This window comes from Macrotis lagotis, chromosome 1, assembly GCF_037893015.1.
Source record: "Macrotis lagotis isolate mMagLag1 chromosome 1, bilby.v1.9.chrom.fasta, whole genome shotgun sequence".
Lineage (NCBI taxonomy): Eukaryota > Metazoa > Chordata > Mammalia > Peramelemorphia > Peramelidae > Macrotis > Macrotis lagotis.
Window position 1 is genome coordinate 827682059 of NC_133658.1, and position 13792 is coordinate 827695850.

At 38.4% G+C, this 13792-nt stretch overlaps 1 protein-coding gene across 6 annotated transcripts in view; it reads right to left on the reverse strand.

Moving 5' to 3' along the window:
• Positions 1 to 13792, reverse strand: part of TMEM272 (transmembrane protein 272) — an 85132-nt gene that overhangs the window by 43863 nt on the left and 27477 nt on the right. For 2 of the 6 annotated variants that reach the window (XM_074217189.1, XM_074217190.1), the window contains one exon: positions 7761 to 8149. The exons of the other annotated variants lie outside the window; for them this stretch is intronic. The gene's annotated coding sequence lies outside the window, so the exon portion shown is untranslated. The remainder of the gene's footprint in view (positions 1 to 7760; positions 8150 to 13792) is intronic. 6 annotated transcript variants of the gene reach the window in all.

Sequence of the window (13792 nt, forward strand, 5' to 3'; positions counted from 1 at the left end):
TTTTGAAACTTACTTTCATGTAATTTTTACCAATGTGTTATTGCTGTTCAGTTGTGTCCAACCAACACCATGCCAGGTGGTGGTCCTTCTGTCCTCCACTATCTATTGAAGTCTGTCCAAATTCATGTTTGTTCAGTTTCAACAAGCCTGATATCTCATTTATAAACAGTTCACATTTACATAGCACCTACATATTCAAGTATGTATAAATGTTATTACCCCTGTTTTTTAAGTGGGAAAAAACTGCCCAGAAAGGACTTCAGGTGTAATGCTTGTGATGTCACACAACCAAGAAAATGTCTAAGTAAAAACTTAAACCTAGATTTTTTGAGTCCAAGAATGCCACTTTTCCTAGCCCATGGAAGCCTAGAGGAGGAAAGGAAAGTCTGCAGAGCTCCATATTGAGCAAGGACATCCGACAGCTAGGTCAGAGAGAAGGAAACAGAAAAACTGAAAAGTAGAACATAAGAGAGAGAATAAAACATCCATTTAGTGTGGGGACAAACCAGTCCTTCAGACCTCAATCACCCTTCTGTTTAAGCTGGAAAAGAAAGTTATAAAGAATTTAATAAAATTTCTGCATTGTTATTTAGTTGTTTCAGTCAAGTCTGATTATGACCCCATTTGGAGTTATTTTTTTTTTTAGCAAAGATACTGCAATGGTTTGCCAATTCCTTCTCCATCTTATTTTTACAGATGAGGAAACTGAGGCAAACAGGGTTAAATGATTTGTCCAGGGTCACACAATTAGTAAAAGTATGAATTAAGGCCCCCCCAGGATTAGAGTTCCATCCTATTCATAGTGTCACCTAGCTGCCCCTGACGATTTCTATAGTAAATGATTGAAATAACATTAAAAATGGTTCCTTAAAGAGGTCAAGTGAATTTGTCTAGGAAAAATTAATTTTTCTGAATGATGCTGAATAATGAAAAATTTCCTCTATTATTTTCACACAAGAATATTAAGCATTTAAGTGCTTTGACAATTGGGCAGGGCAGTGGATAGAGGGTTGGGCATGGAGTCAGGAAGACCTGATTCAAATTTGGTGCCAGACACATACAAGTGTGGGATCCTGAGGAACTCACTTAACTTTTTGCCTCAGCTTCTACATCAGTTTGCCACATCTGGTAAACTACTTCACTATCTTTGCCAAGAAACCCCCAAATGGGGGCCACAACAAGTCAGACATGACTGAATAATGACTAAATAACAACAATAATCCGTTGGTTTCTCACTGGTCAGAGTTTAACAGGAGTCAGAGCTCTGGATCACAGTAATGAGGTTAGCAGGTGCCAGTGGTTTGTCTGTAAAGAAAAAAAGACAACCCAGAAACATGGGTGGCTATGGTGAGACCTGGCCCTTGATTATTCTTGTATACACTTAATGAGGTGGATTATTGCAGAGACAGCCTTCTAAGCAAAGTCTATAAGAACAGAAAGGTTATCTGAAAAATCCAATGGAATCCCACAGCAAATCACCTTTGGCTGAAAGAATGAGGAGAATGTAATCCTCTCTCTTGGGGTTTTGGGTCCATGGGAGATTATTTTGTCTGGTCTTTTGAAAAGACTGATTCACTTCTGGCATTCTTTTACAATTTCTTTTAGATGTAGGAAAAAAAATGTCTCCCTGGATAAAACACAACACTCTCCTCTCTGCCTTTACTAAGGATATTCCCTTGGCCTAGAATGTTTTCCTTTTCCCTGTTTATGTGAACTTCCCATTCATTCCTTAAAGCCCAAATTTAATAGCTTTCCTTTCTCTTTCCCCTTCTCCCATCTTTCCCCTTCCTTCTATCTACCTTTCTACTTAGATTTCCCATTCCATTTAACTCTTACACTCTCCAATTCATTGGTTGTATAATATTTTGCATTATCTCTATCTGTACTGAAAGAAAATTCCATGAGATTTCTTTGATTGGATCTTATCAAAACTCACTCTCTCCTCTAACACCCAGTACAATTCTCTCTATATAAGTAGGCACTTGTAGGGGATAAAAATACACATTCCTTTTTCTACTTTGTCATAGTCTCTAACTTAGAAAGGAATGAACTAGTTCAGGTAACTGTGCCCTAGAGTCCTTTCCTGGCTAGGGAATGACAATCCTTCTCAGCACTGTATTCAGTATCACAAGGACTGGTTTCTTGGATGCCCATCTTTCAATTTCCTACCACCTTTGAAGTCTCACGTGTTATGAGAATTTTTGATTTCCTTTTAATCTTATTGCAAATTTTGGTTAATATTAAGTTTATCTGACGAAAATTTGTCCATAGGATGCAACAATTTACTTAAGAACTTTAGATGTTCTTTCCACAAGAAGTCAAGAGGAAGGATCTCAACTCTTCCTGACTCCCAGGAAACATGTATTTCTTCCTCTTCAATTGTTCTATTGTGAATCCTCTAAATGTAGTTTAGTCTGCAACCTGATTTAGTTTACTTATTGGTGAAGTTTGTTTTCTTAGGAGATGTATGAGATTGTGACTCTGTTTAACTAAGTTTATTCAACTTTTATGATATTGAAAGAAATGTGGATTATGAATCCTTCTCTTTAAGTTTTATGGCCTAAGAAGAATGTACAAACTTGCAATATGTAAATGAATTATTTCTCTGTCACCGGGACATAATTTTGCCTATTTAAAAAAACTTGTCAGAATACTCATAATTGTCCATGTTTTCTCTGAGTTGAGTTCTGAATCTATGTTTGAGCATAATAATGAAACCTAGGTTTTTTACTTCCATCATTTTTGCTTTGTGGTAAAAATATACCCATCACATGAACTCAGAGAGGAGATAGTGTTCTCCCATAACACATACACTTATATATGGATATGTGTACACGAAGTCTTCATAAAGTATTTACAAAAGTTTTCAACTTTAAAGTTCTCATAACTTTTGTTGTGGCCATGATCAAAGATATAATTTATGGCTCCCCACATTAGAATGTATCCCCAATTTAAACTGGGACAACTAGATGGTATAGTGGGTAGAGTTCTGGTCCTGGAACCTGGAAGACTCCCTTTCCTGAATTCAGTTCCTTATCTATAAAATAAGCCAGGGAAGGAAATGGCAAAGTGCTCCAGGATTCTTGCCAAGAAAACCCCAACTGGGATACAAAGGGTTGGACGTGACTGAAAAACAATTGAACTTATGTCCCAATGTGAGAGACATAAATGATCAATAAAGTCAATAAACAAGCACTTAACCATATGACAGTAGAATATTTTAGGGAAGTGCGTCACTATATGACAGACACTGTATTAAGGTCTTTTACAATATTATCGTATTGGGTCCTCACAACAACCCTAGAGGGTGGTACTGTTATTATTCCTATTTTATAATTGAGGAAACTTTGGGGTAAATGGTGATTAAGTTGCTTGCCCAGGTCACACGACCGAGAAAGTGTCTAAGATTTAATTTTTGCTCTTGCTCCTGTACCCCCTAGTCTCTTCGAATTAAAACAATCTTGTTTTGTTGTTTTTGTGACCCCATTGGGGTTTCTTGGCAGGTACTAAAGAGGTTTGCCATTCTCTTCTCCAACTCATTTTATAAATGAGGAAATGACTGTAAACAATCCATAGGCAGATTTTAAAAGATAAATGGAACATTCTTTTCACGGCGGTTGCAAACTTCCATTCTGCTACCTAGGACAGTTAACTCTTCTCTCAGTGGTAACTATTCTCTGTTTGTCCTTGTGATAACATTACACTTTTCAAATTGTACAAGATCACTAGTGAATGAAAAGGCTTTTGTTGTGCTCAGTTCTGAAAATTCTATGACATTCCTTAAACTTTAATCAAATTGCTTTTCAAACTCTGCTTTCATATTGTTACTATTATTTCTACAACTTAAGTTATTAAAGGCTGTGCTAGGACTTAGTGGCACCAGGTATGTGTCCAATATTAACAGTACAATTAGTTTATACTTTAAGTGTGTGCTTGTGTGTGTGTGTGTGTGTGTGTGTGTGTTTAACTGGTATACACACATGAGAGCACCCTTCACTCATCCACCTACCTAAAAGAGTGCCAAACAGGATTTTACTTTATTTATTTTAAATCTCCTGCCTTTGCCAAATCTCTCGAGCCCCTACCCCCATCTCCAACCTTAGTGTGAGATAATATTCATTCATTCCACTGACAAACATTTACTAAGCCCCTAATTACTAACCAACACCTTCTTAGGTACTGGGAGGTATTCAGAGAGAAACAAAATATTCCCTGCCCTCAAGGACCTTATATTTTATTGGTCAATGAAGATGATGATGATCATATTTGAGACAAGTAGAGTTAGTCAATCAAATGTTTTATTCTTATTTTAGTACCTTAGAGAGCCATGACTTCACTTGTTGGTACTCTCTTCCTACTGGTACCTTAGGAGACTATTTTCATAAACTGCTGGGTTGGAAAATTCTGTGGCCTGGTGATCTGTCTTTCAGGTGATAAACTCATTCAATTTATCGAGATTGGTATTTGGGCAGCAGACAAAACTGTGTATACATAAAGCTTTTTCAGTTGGGTCCAACCTATAGGTTTAGCTTAATGTCACTTCTGTGCTGTGAGAAAGATTCCTAAGAGGGCTTCAGTGAAGGGAAATATTTTATAAAACAATGCCAAAAAAATGGTGGATGATGCATTCAGCTGATAACTTATAAAAAAACAAAAAAAAATGAATTCAAGACACATTGTTTCCACTTTAAAAATGGAACAATTGCTACTTCTTCAAGTCCTTCATTTTTCTTCAACAGCCTAGACAATTGAGAAAAACCAAAATGTGAGGAGAACTGCTTACTGTTCTATCACAAAGAGTATATTATCTTAAAGATCTAATTACTGTCATTGGATCCCAGTTGTGACTGTCAGAGCTCCACCCAAAAATCTCATTTGTAGTGTTTTTGGCTTGGTGTGGTCTTGTTCTAACCTATACTTCCTTCCTGACAATATATTCCTGCCTATCAGACACTTTATGTTCCAATCAAACTGACCTTTTAATATTCCCCCCACATACATACATGCGATTCCATCCTCTTCCTGGGACTTTGCCCAACCTGTCTGCCATATCTAAATTGCTCCTTCCCTCACTTCTGCCTTTAAGAAGCCCTAATTCCCTTCAAAGTTTATTTCAAGTGCCACCTCTAGTCAACATGAGGCTTTTTCTTGATGTCCCAAGTTAATAGTGCTCCCCTTGATTACTTTGCATTTATTCTGGGTCTATCTTTTATCTACCTATTGTTGGCTATCTTGTATTCAGTAGACAGTAAGCTCCTTGATGACAGGAACTTACTTTATCTTGCTTTGTCTTTATTTCCCACCACCTAGCATAATATCCGGTATATAATGAGCATTTAAGAAAGACTTGTTGATGTTTTTTTCTTTTCCAAAAATTCTTAAGAGAAAATTCACCTGCCCTTCTCTCCCAGGGGTACAGAATTAAAATCTCTAAGGCCTCTGACTTCACCTCAGCAATGATATTACCTAGGAAGGGTAGAGGTAATGTGAAGTGGGCAGAAGTATTTCTTTCGCCTCCATGAGCTTCATCCAAATTCTCAAAATAGTCATTACAGCATTACTGCAATGTAAGAAAGAAACTACAAATGACAGCTTTCTTTAACATCAGCCAAACTGATTAACAACAGTTTCATTTTTGAGATGGTGATCCATCCAACTCAATAATTCAGTATTGAATAGCACTGTCTTTCTACGTTTTATTGAAGGAACCTCTACAAGAGCCAGGAAGAAACTCCCTTCACCCTCCTTACAAATTGTAGGTGCTTTATGTATAGTCACTCAGTCAATACACATTTATTAGGGTCTTATAAAGTCACAAGAACTGTGCTAAATGTTGAGGATACCAAGAACACAGTCAAACAGAGGAATATAAAAAACTAGGGTCATACAAGATATGTAGAGAATAGAATCAATATGTATTGATGGTATTTAGCAAGTGGTGGGAAAGAAACTCAACCCTATTTGCCTCAGTTTCTTCATCTGTAAATTGAACTGGAGATGGAAATGGCAAACCACTCTGGTTTCTCAAGAAAACCCCAAATGGAGTCATGAAAAGTCAGACAAGACAGAAAATGACTGAACAGTAACAAGATGGTGGTGATGGTGGTGGCAAAAAACCATGGGATAACTTCTGATCTTTTGAAGCTTCAAGAAAATAAAAACATGAGGATTCTTCCTTTTATCTGTGAGAATGGGCCAGGACCAGACTGGTGATTTTGTAAGAGCAGAGAACTACTGTTATGTAACTCCCCACCCCCACCCCATATAGATCAGCAACTCATCTGTGACTTGTGTTCTTAGTTGCCTGAAAGCACCAAGAGATGAAATGATTTACATCCAAGGTCTCACAGATAGTCTAATGTGCCTAAAGCAAGATTTAAACCCTAATCTTCACTCACTGTATCCCCAAAACATAGAACAGTTTGGTATGCACAAGAAGCTTAATTAATACTTGTTGATGACTGATTGCATCATAATGTACCTCCTTCCTTTTGTGAACTCTGGAGAGAGTAGCAGCAGCACATGGGGCACTGCCACTGCCACCACATCCAGTCACACAAATATACACACTCCTGTCACTGTGAACTGCTCTCCCCTTAGCACAGGCACTTGCGAATGCAGGAATGTCATTATTGTGATCGGTGCTCTTTATTAATGCCTTCTCAAAATGGACACAATAAACCTCATTGCTCCTCTACTCCCAACTCTAACCAAAACACATGAAGAAAATCAGCTAATAAGCCTGCCAAGGCACTTTTTATTTTCATTCCCTGTAACGCTTTTATAACATCACAGGCTTGAATGTTTTACTTACCTTGCAAGATATCTGTTGTATAATAAGGGTGCTGATTGTTAAACTAAGAAACACATTGTTCCTTAGCTCTGAGAGTTGTATATTTTACCACAAACATTTAAGCATAAGCTAAAGTCCAACAGGAGCCTGAGCCATATTCAATGGACAAGGTAAATGGAATCCTCTTAAACCCCTATCTGAACTGTGACTATCTTCTCTTTTGTAGATTTATGTTGTATGATTGTCTTAGAAAATTTAACAGTTCACATGGGAAAAAGAGAGAGAGAGAAGGGGGACAATGGTGTTTGGCTTTATGATAAACAGACTATCAGCTACCTCATAGACCAACATTGGACATTAGCCAATCTTGAACATTACTTGTCCCACACATGCCCATAAGCATACTGCCCCCTCCCCATTAACATCTAGCTGTGTCTAGCAGTTTCTCTGCTTATTGTTCTATTCTCTGCCTTGTCTAACCGCCCCCCCACTCCCCTATCCCGCTAAACATCCATTTCCCCTCATTTTGCCTTTATAGTCTCATTTCCATCAAATGTACTTTCTTTGTGAGGGCTCAGGCACTTTTTAAATGACCAAGTCCAGCTTTCCCCTACAGCTTCTCAACAGACAAGACCCTTGCATTATTCTTCCAATTCCAATCACCACCTTTGGTATCGCAAGCAGGTTGTGACAGCCCAAACTGACCCACTTTGACCCTATCCTCCATTGTGCCTGTGAACTGATACCATTTTCTCAGCAAGAAACCATTTTTCTCAGCCCAAATGAAGTTTAAGGTTTTCCTTTCTTTCCCTGCTATATGAAAAAAAACATTGCCAATACAATCATTTTTTTTTCCCTGAGTAGAATAAACCAGTACATTGTCATACCTCCTCTAAAGGATTCTGAGAAATCACCTTCCAGGTACTTGTTTTGATCTGAAGTCCTGTAAAAGGATGTCCTCACTCACCTTGGGAGCCAATGGAAGACTTAACCAGAGCAACCTCTGGATGAGAGAGTCTTGCTGTCCCACAGTCAGGTTCTCCTAGGTGCCACTGCCAATCCCTGCAGCCAGGAGCTCTACCTGCTGCTGCCTGCCTCTGGGTCTTTCCCTTCAGTTCCCCTCTCCTGAGCCTACACTTTCTTTCTCTGTTCGTTTCTCCTGTTCTCTTCTCTGCTGACAGACAGAAACCCTGCTGCTTCTAGTCCCGAGGAGAGCTGATCATCTGCAGTTCCCACTCCCACTTTTCAGGCTGTGGTACAATGTGGCAGAAAACAGCTTTAATACCCCCAGCAGTGTTCCACAGGGCCAGGAGGGGGCAGCAGAGGAGGCCGGGAATTGCACTGGGAAAATCGCACCTTGGAAATAGAAGAGAAAGAAGTTTTGGGTTAGAGCCTCTCATCTTGGCCCACGGTCTTGAGTCAAAGTGGGAATGGATCTGGAGTCCAAGGTCCAGGCTTTGATGTTTACTGCTCATAAGTCCTTCTAGTCCTCAGTTTCCTCATCTGTGAAATGGTGACTAAATGATGTCTAGGCTCCCTTTGGACTCAACACTCTTTCTTAATACATGCTATGTCTGCAGTATCTTTCATAAAGGGAATATTTAATTTTTGTTTTTGCATCCCAAGTGACTCAGTGTTTAATAAATATTTGTTGACTTTAATTGAATAATGCTTCTAAGAATATCACTATAGCAACATAGCACTCTTGGTCCTCTCTATGGTATAATTTGAGTTGTCCAAGGGAAAAAATACTAATCAACAACATTTTCCTACCAGTTTGCTACATAGAACTGAAAACCCTAAAGATTCATCCTTTTGAATTACAGCATTAAGCTCCAGGTATACTTATAAAAAGGAAGTCTGTCCAGATAAACTGATATGAATCATTTACACATGAGTATCAAGTAGTTGAGTAGATCACCTTTCTCTGGGAAAACTCAGTGAGGAAAAGAGAACCGAGAAAGGGGTAGATTTGGCAGGGAGCTACACAAATATCCAAATGGCCCTTGGCAGGAAAAGGTTCCCCACCCTAGACTAGAGCATCATTATCCTTATTGTCACGCAGGCCTGCACTGTGGAAGTCATTATCAACAACTTGTAGCAATCAGTTACAGAGTATATATTTTCTATATTTTTTCCCCTATACATTCCCTTCTCTCAATTTACACAGCCAGAACTCTAATTAAGGCTCTTGTCCCCTTTCACCTAAAACAAGGACTCTTGGTTTATTGAGTCCTAATTGGTCTCCCCAGTTTCTTCCCATTTCTCTCTATCCTCCATTTAGCTACCGAAGCTGACAAGGTGATCTCCTGAAAACCTGACCATACACCCTCACTCTACAAACTCTAGTGGCTCACAATTACCTGGCCATGTTACCCCTCCCTCTATAAATCTAGTAGCTCACTATAACCTCCAAGAACAAATCCCACGTCCTCTGTTTGGCAATAAAAGTTCTTTACAACACAGTCCCTTTCCCACATTTCCAGTCATCTTATATCTTACTTCTTTCTCCTTCTTCTACCACATACCCACATATTTGTATTTCTTCAGATTTGACACTCCATCTCTTATTTGTGCCTAGACACTGACTGTACTGTGCCTAGAATGCTTTTCTTCCTCACCTGACTCCCCGGGCTTCTTTAAGACTCGATTCAAGGGAGTAGCTAGATGGTGTAGTAGACAGAGCACTGGCCCAGGAGGATCTGAGTTCAAATTCAACCTCAGATACTTGATACTTACTAGCTGTGCGACAACACTTAATTCTATTGCTTTCCAAAAATACAAAAACAAAAACAATAAAAAGACTCAGTTCAAGGAGGGGCAGCTATGTGGCATAGTAGATAGAGCATTAGACCCTGGAGTCAGGAGGACATGAGATCAAATCTAGCCTCAGAAAATTAATACTAGTTGTGTGACCTTGAGCAAGTCACTTAACCCCATTGCCCCACAAAATTCCCCTTCAAAGAAGAATTAAAAGAGACTCAATTCTAGAGGCATCTAGTTGGCCGGTGGATAGAGTACTAGCCATGAAATCTGGAGAAACTGAATTCAAATTTAGCCTCAGACATTTATTAATTGTGACCTGGACAAATTTCAACCCTATTATTTAAAAAAAAAAGATTCAAATCAAGCCCCAGATTCTTCAGAAAGTCTATTCCAGGGGTGGCAAGGTGGTACAGTGGATAGAGCACCAGCCCTGGAGTCAGGAGGGCCTGACTTCCAATCCCACCTCAGACACTTAATAATTTCCTAGCTGTGTGGCCTTGGGCAAACCACTTAACCCCATTGCCTTGCAAAAAACCTAAAATAAAAAAAATAATAAAAAAAAGACAGTCTATTCCAGTTTCCTTAACAATTAAGGCTTCTCTTTTAAGATCTTCGATCCACTCTATTGTTTTGTCTGATCCTAATTATTTACACGTTGCCTCCTTCATCGAAGTGTGAACTTCTTGGGAGCAGGAATGGTTTTCCTTTTCCTTATATCTTTACTACTTTGCAACATGCCAGATATATTTTGTTGTCACTAAGTCATTTCAGTTGTGTCTGTCTCTTGGTGACCTCATTTGGGGTTTTCTTAGCAGAGAGAGATGACTTTTACCATTTTCTTTCCCAGCTCATTTTCCAGATGAGGAAACTGAGGCAAATAGGATGAAGTAACTTGCTCAGGGTCACACAAATAGCAAGTGTCTGAATCAGGATTGGAACTCGGGTACGCCTGACTCCAAGGTATATGCTTTACCCACTTTGCCACGTTGTAAACACTTAGTAAATACCCATTGACCAACTTATCCTGTCTGTTATACACTGTCTTCCTGCCTATGGGGAAAAATATTGACTCTAGACTTTTGCAGATTTACTATGAACAATCTCCTGAAATTTGATTGTTTCTGTAGAAATTAATCAGTAAATGATGCTGAGTGAGATGAGCAGAACCAGAAGAACATTGCACACCCTAACAGCAACATGGGGGCGATGATCAACCTTGATGGACTTGCTCATTCCATCAGTGCAACAATCAGGGACAATTTTAGGGTATCTGCGATGGAGAATACTATCTGTATCCAAAGAAAAAAATTGTGAAATTTAAACAAAGACCAAATTTTTTTATGGTTTTTTTTTTTTGCAAGGCAAATGTGGTTAAGTGGCTTGCCCAAGCCCACACAGTTAAGTAATTATTAAGTGTCTGAGGCTGGAGTTGAACTCAGGTACTCCTGACTCCAGGGCTGGTGCTCTATCCATTGTACCACCTAGCCACCTGATCAAATTTTTTTTTAAAAAAAGGCATCTTATGTAATTTTGCTATCTCTTTTATTTTATTTTTTCCCTTAAGGATATGATTTCTCAACATATTCAATTTTGATCAATGTACAGCATGGAAACAATGTAAAGGCTATCAGACTGCCTTCTGTGGGGGGTAGGGGGAGGGAAGTGAGATTGGGGAAAAATTATAAAATTCAAAAAACAATTAAAAAAAAGAAATTAATTAGTTAAAGTTTTCAGAGAGGGACCTGGAGGGTAGAATATAGGGTCTGTGTGCTCTTTATTTCATCACCGTAAGCCTGAACTATTTCAATAGCCTGCTAGTGGGTTTCCCTGTCTCAAGTCTCTCCCCACTCACTTAGATCCTCCACTCCAGTTGTCAAATTGATTATATACAAATATAAAGTCCTCTAATTGGTTAAAAATCCCATCATAGCCTCTCTTCACTCACACCTTTCTGGTCTTCTTACATCTTTCTTCTCTACATATTCTCTAATCGAGTGACACTGGCCTATTTGTTGTTTCTATACATTCATCTCCCTCCTCCTCCCAAGCATTTTCACGACTGTGTCCCATCTGGGAACTTTTTCCTTCTTCACCTCCACCTTCTGGTTCTCCTGAATCCTTCAAGTCTCTGCTACAAGTAGCCTTTATCTTTTCATCTTAGAACTAATTATACCTTCCACATGGGCATGGTGTCCTTGCCCACCCCCCACCTCCCATTCCCTTGGTGAACTGGAAAATTTGCATAAAATTTTTGACCCTCCTTTTATACCAGAAAAGAAGTCTGAATTATTAAGATATTAAAAGATAAAATGTTGATATTGTACAATACTATACATATATTTTATGCATTTCTGAGCTTCTAAATGTTTTCTATGTCATCTTCCGACTTTTGTCTGTTGTCTGCAGTTCTGAAAAACTTCCTCAAAATTTTCATTTAATTTCTTATTCTGACTTATGACATATTAAAACTGTGATGGGGAAAGTCCATTGTGGAAAGAATACCTGTACTGGGCCAGCTCAAGTAAGGAGGACCTGAGTTCAAATACAGCGTCACTTAACTCTGATTGCCTTGCATTCAAAACTAACTTCAGCTGTCCTGATCCGTATCTAACCACTGGAACCAGATGACTCTAGAGGAGAAAATTATACTGGTGACTTAGCACAGCACCCCCTTACTCAAATCCTTTTGATGTGCATGTCATGGTATCACCTCCCTGATATCATGGTCTTCTTTTAAAATGAAGAATATACATAGACTTATAACATAAGGTTCTTGAGCGCAGGATCTGCCTTTTGTCTTTCTTTGTATTCTCTTTGCTTAACACAGTATTATTAGGTAGGTTCTTATATAAATAATACACTTATTAGGTGCTTAATAAATTCATGTTAACTTTGTGGGTACTTTTTCCAACTATGATCTTGAATGAATTCCAAAGGAGACATCAAAGGTTCTAGAATAGATTCCTGAGTTAACTTTATCTTCTAACTAGTATGCTAACTGCATTGTAGGAACTCAGTGAATATTGGCTAATTTGTTGATTAGGTAATTCCAAACTCTTCACATTCACTGTTTATATAATTTTTCTATACCTCAGCCCATCTCTCTGTCCCACACATAAACATTCATCCCCACCTGGTTTCCCTGAATCCTTCAGGTCTCTGCTACAAGTAGCCTTTATCTACTTGATATCCATTTAGCTACTGAAGCTGACAAGGTGATCTCCTGAAAACCTGACCATACCACCCTCACTCTATAAACTCTAGTGGCTCACAATTACCTGGCCATATTACCCCTCCCTCTATAAATCTAGTGGCTCACTATAACATCCAAGAACAAATTCCATGTCCTCTGTTTGGACACAAAAGTTCACAACTACCCTTAAAATATTTATATGAATTAAAACTAAGTTGTAGTGAGGATTTTTTAAACACTCCTCCAGAGAATTGAAGACACCTTGAGATATTATCAAAAACCAAACAAGCAAGGTTAGGAACCATAAGATTATGAATTAAAAAGGTGGTTGCTGGCCAGTTAGACTAGGTTGGTGGTGAGTTGGGATGCAGAACAGAGATAGAGACAATTAATATGACTTTCTCCATAAATGTGACCAAAGCCTCTGACATCACCTTACATATTTTTTGCATAGTTTGGTTGGAACCATCTACTTGTAAATTCTAAAGAGTTTAATCCATGCAGTCTGAGGCTGTCTACATTCCTGAGAGTCCTTCAAGCTGGCTAACAACTAAGGGGCCTTTCTTAGAGATTATTTCATCCAGCCTTCTCATTTTCTTCAGTTAAGCCCCAAGGGTTAAGTTATTTGTTCAAAGTTACAAAAGAAATAAACTGTCAAGACCAATTATTATTATAACTAGGGCAGAGGTGTGCTGGAACAGTTTTAACCAGGTTGGGAAAGCTGATTGTAAGTCTAAGGTGTAAGCATTTTCAGGCAGAACCACAAATCAGTCTTGATTTATTGTTTTGCTGGTAGACTTGACTTAAGAAAGTATTAGTAAGACACAAAAAATTTAAAAGTCTATCTCAATCCTTCAGTCATAAACTTTTATTAAGTATCTCCAATGTATCAGATACTGGTAAATGCTAGGGATTTTTTTAAAAGACAAAAAAAATTCCTGCCTTCAAGGAGATTATAATCTAATAGGGGAGAGAACATAAAGCAAATAGAAACCAAAAAAAAGCTATATAAAGGATAAATGTAAAATAAATAGCAGAGG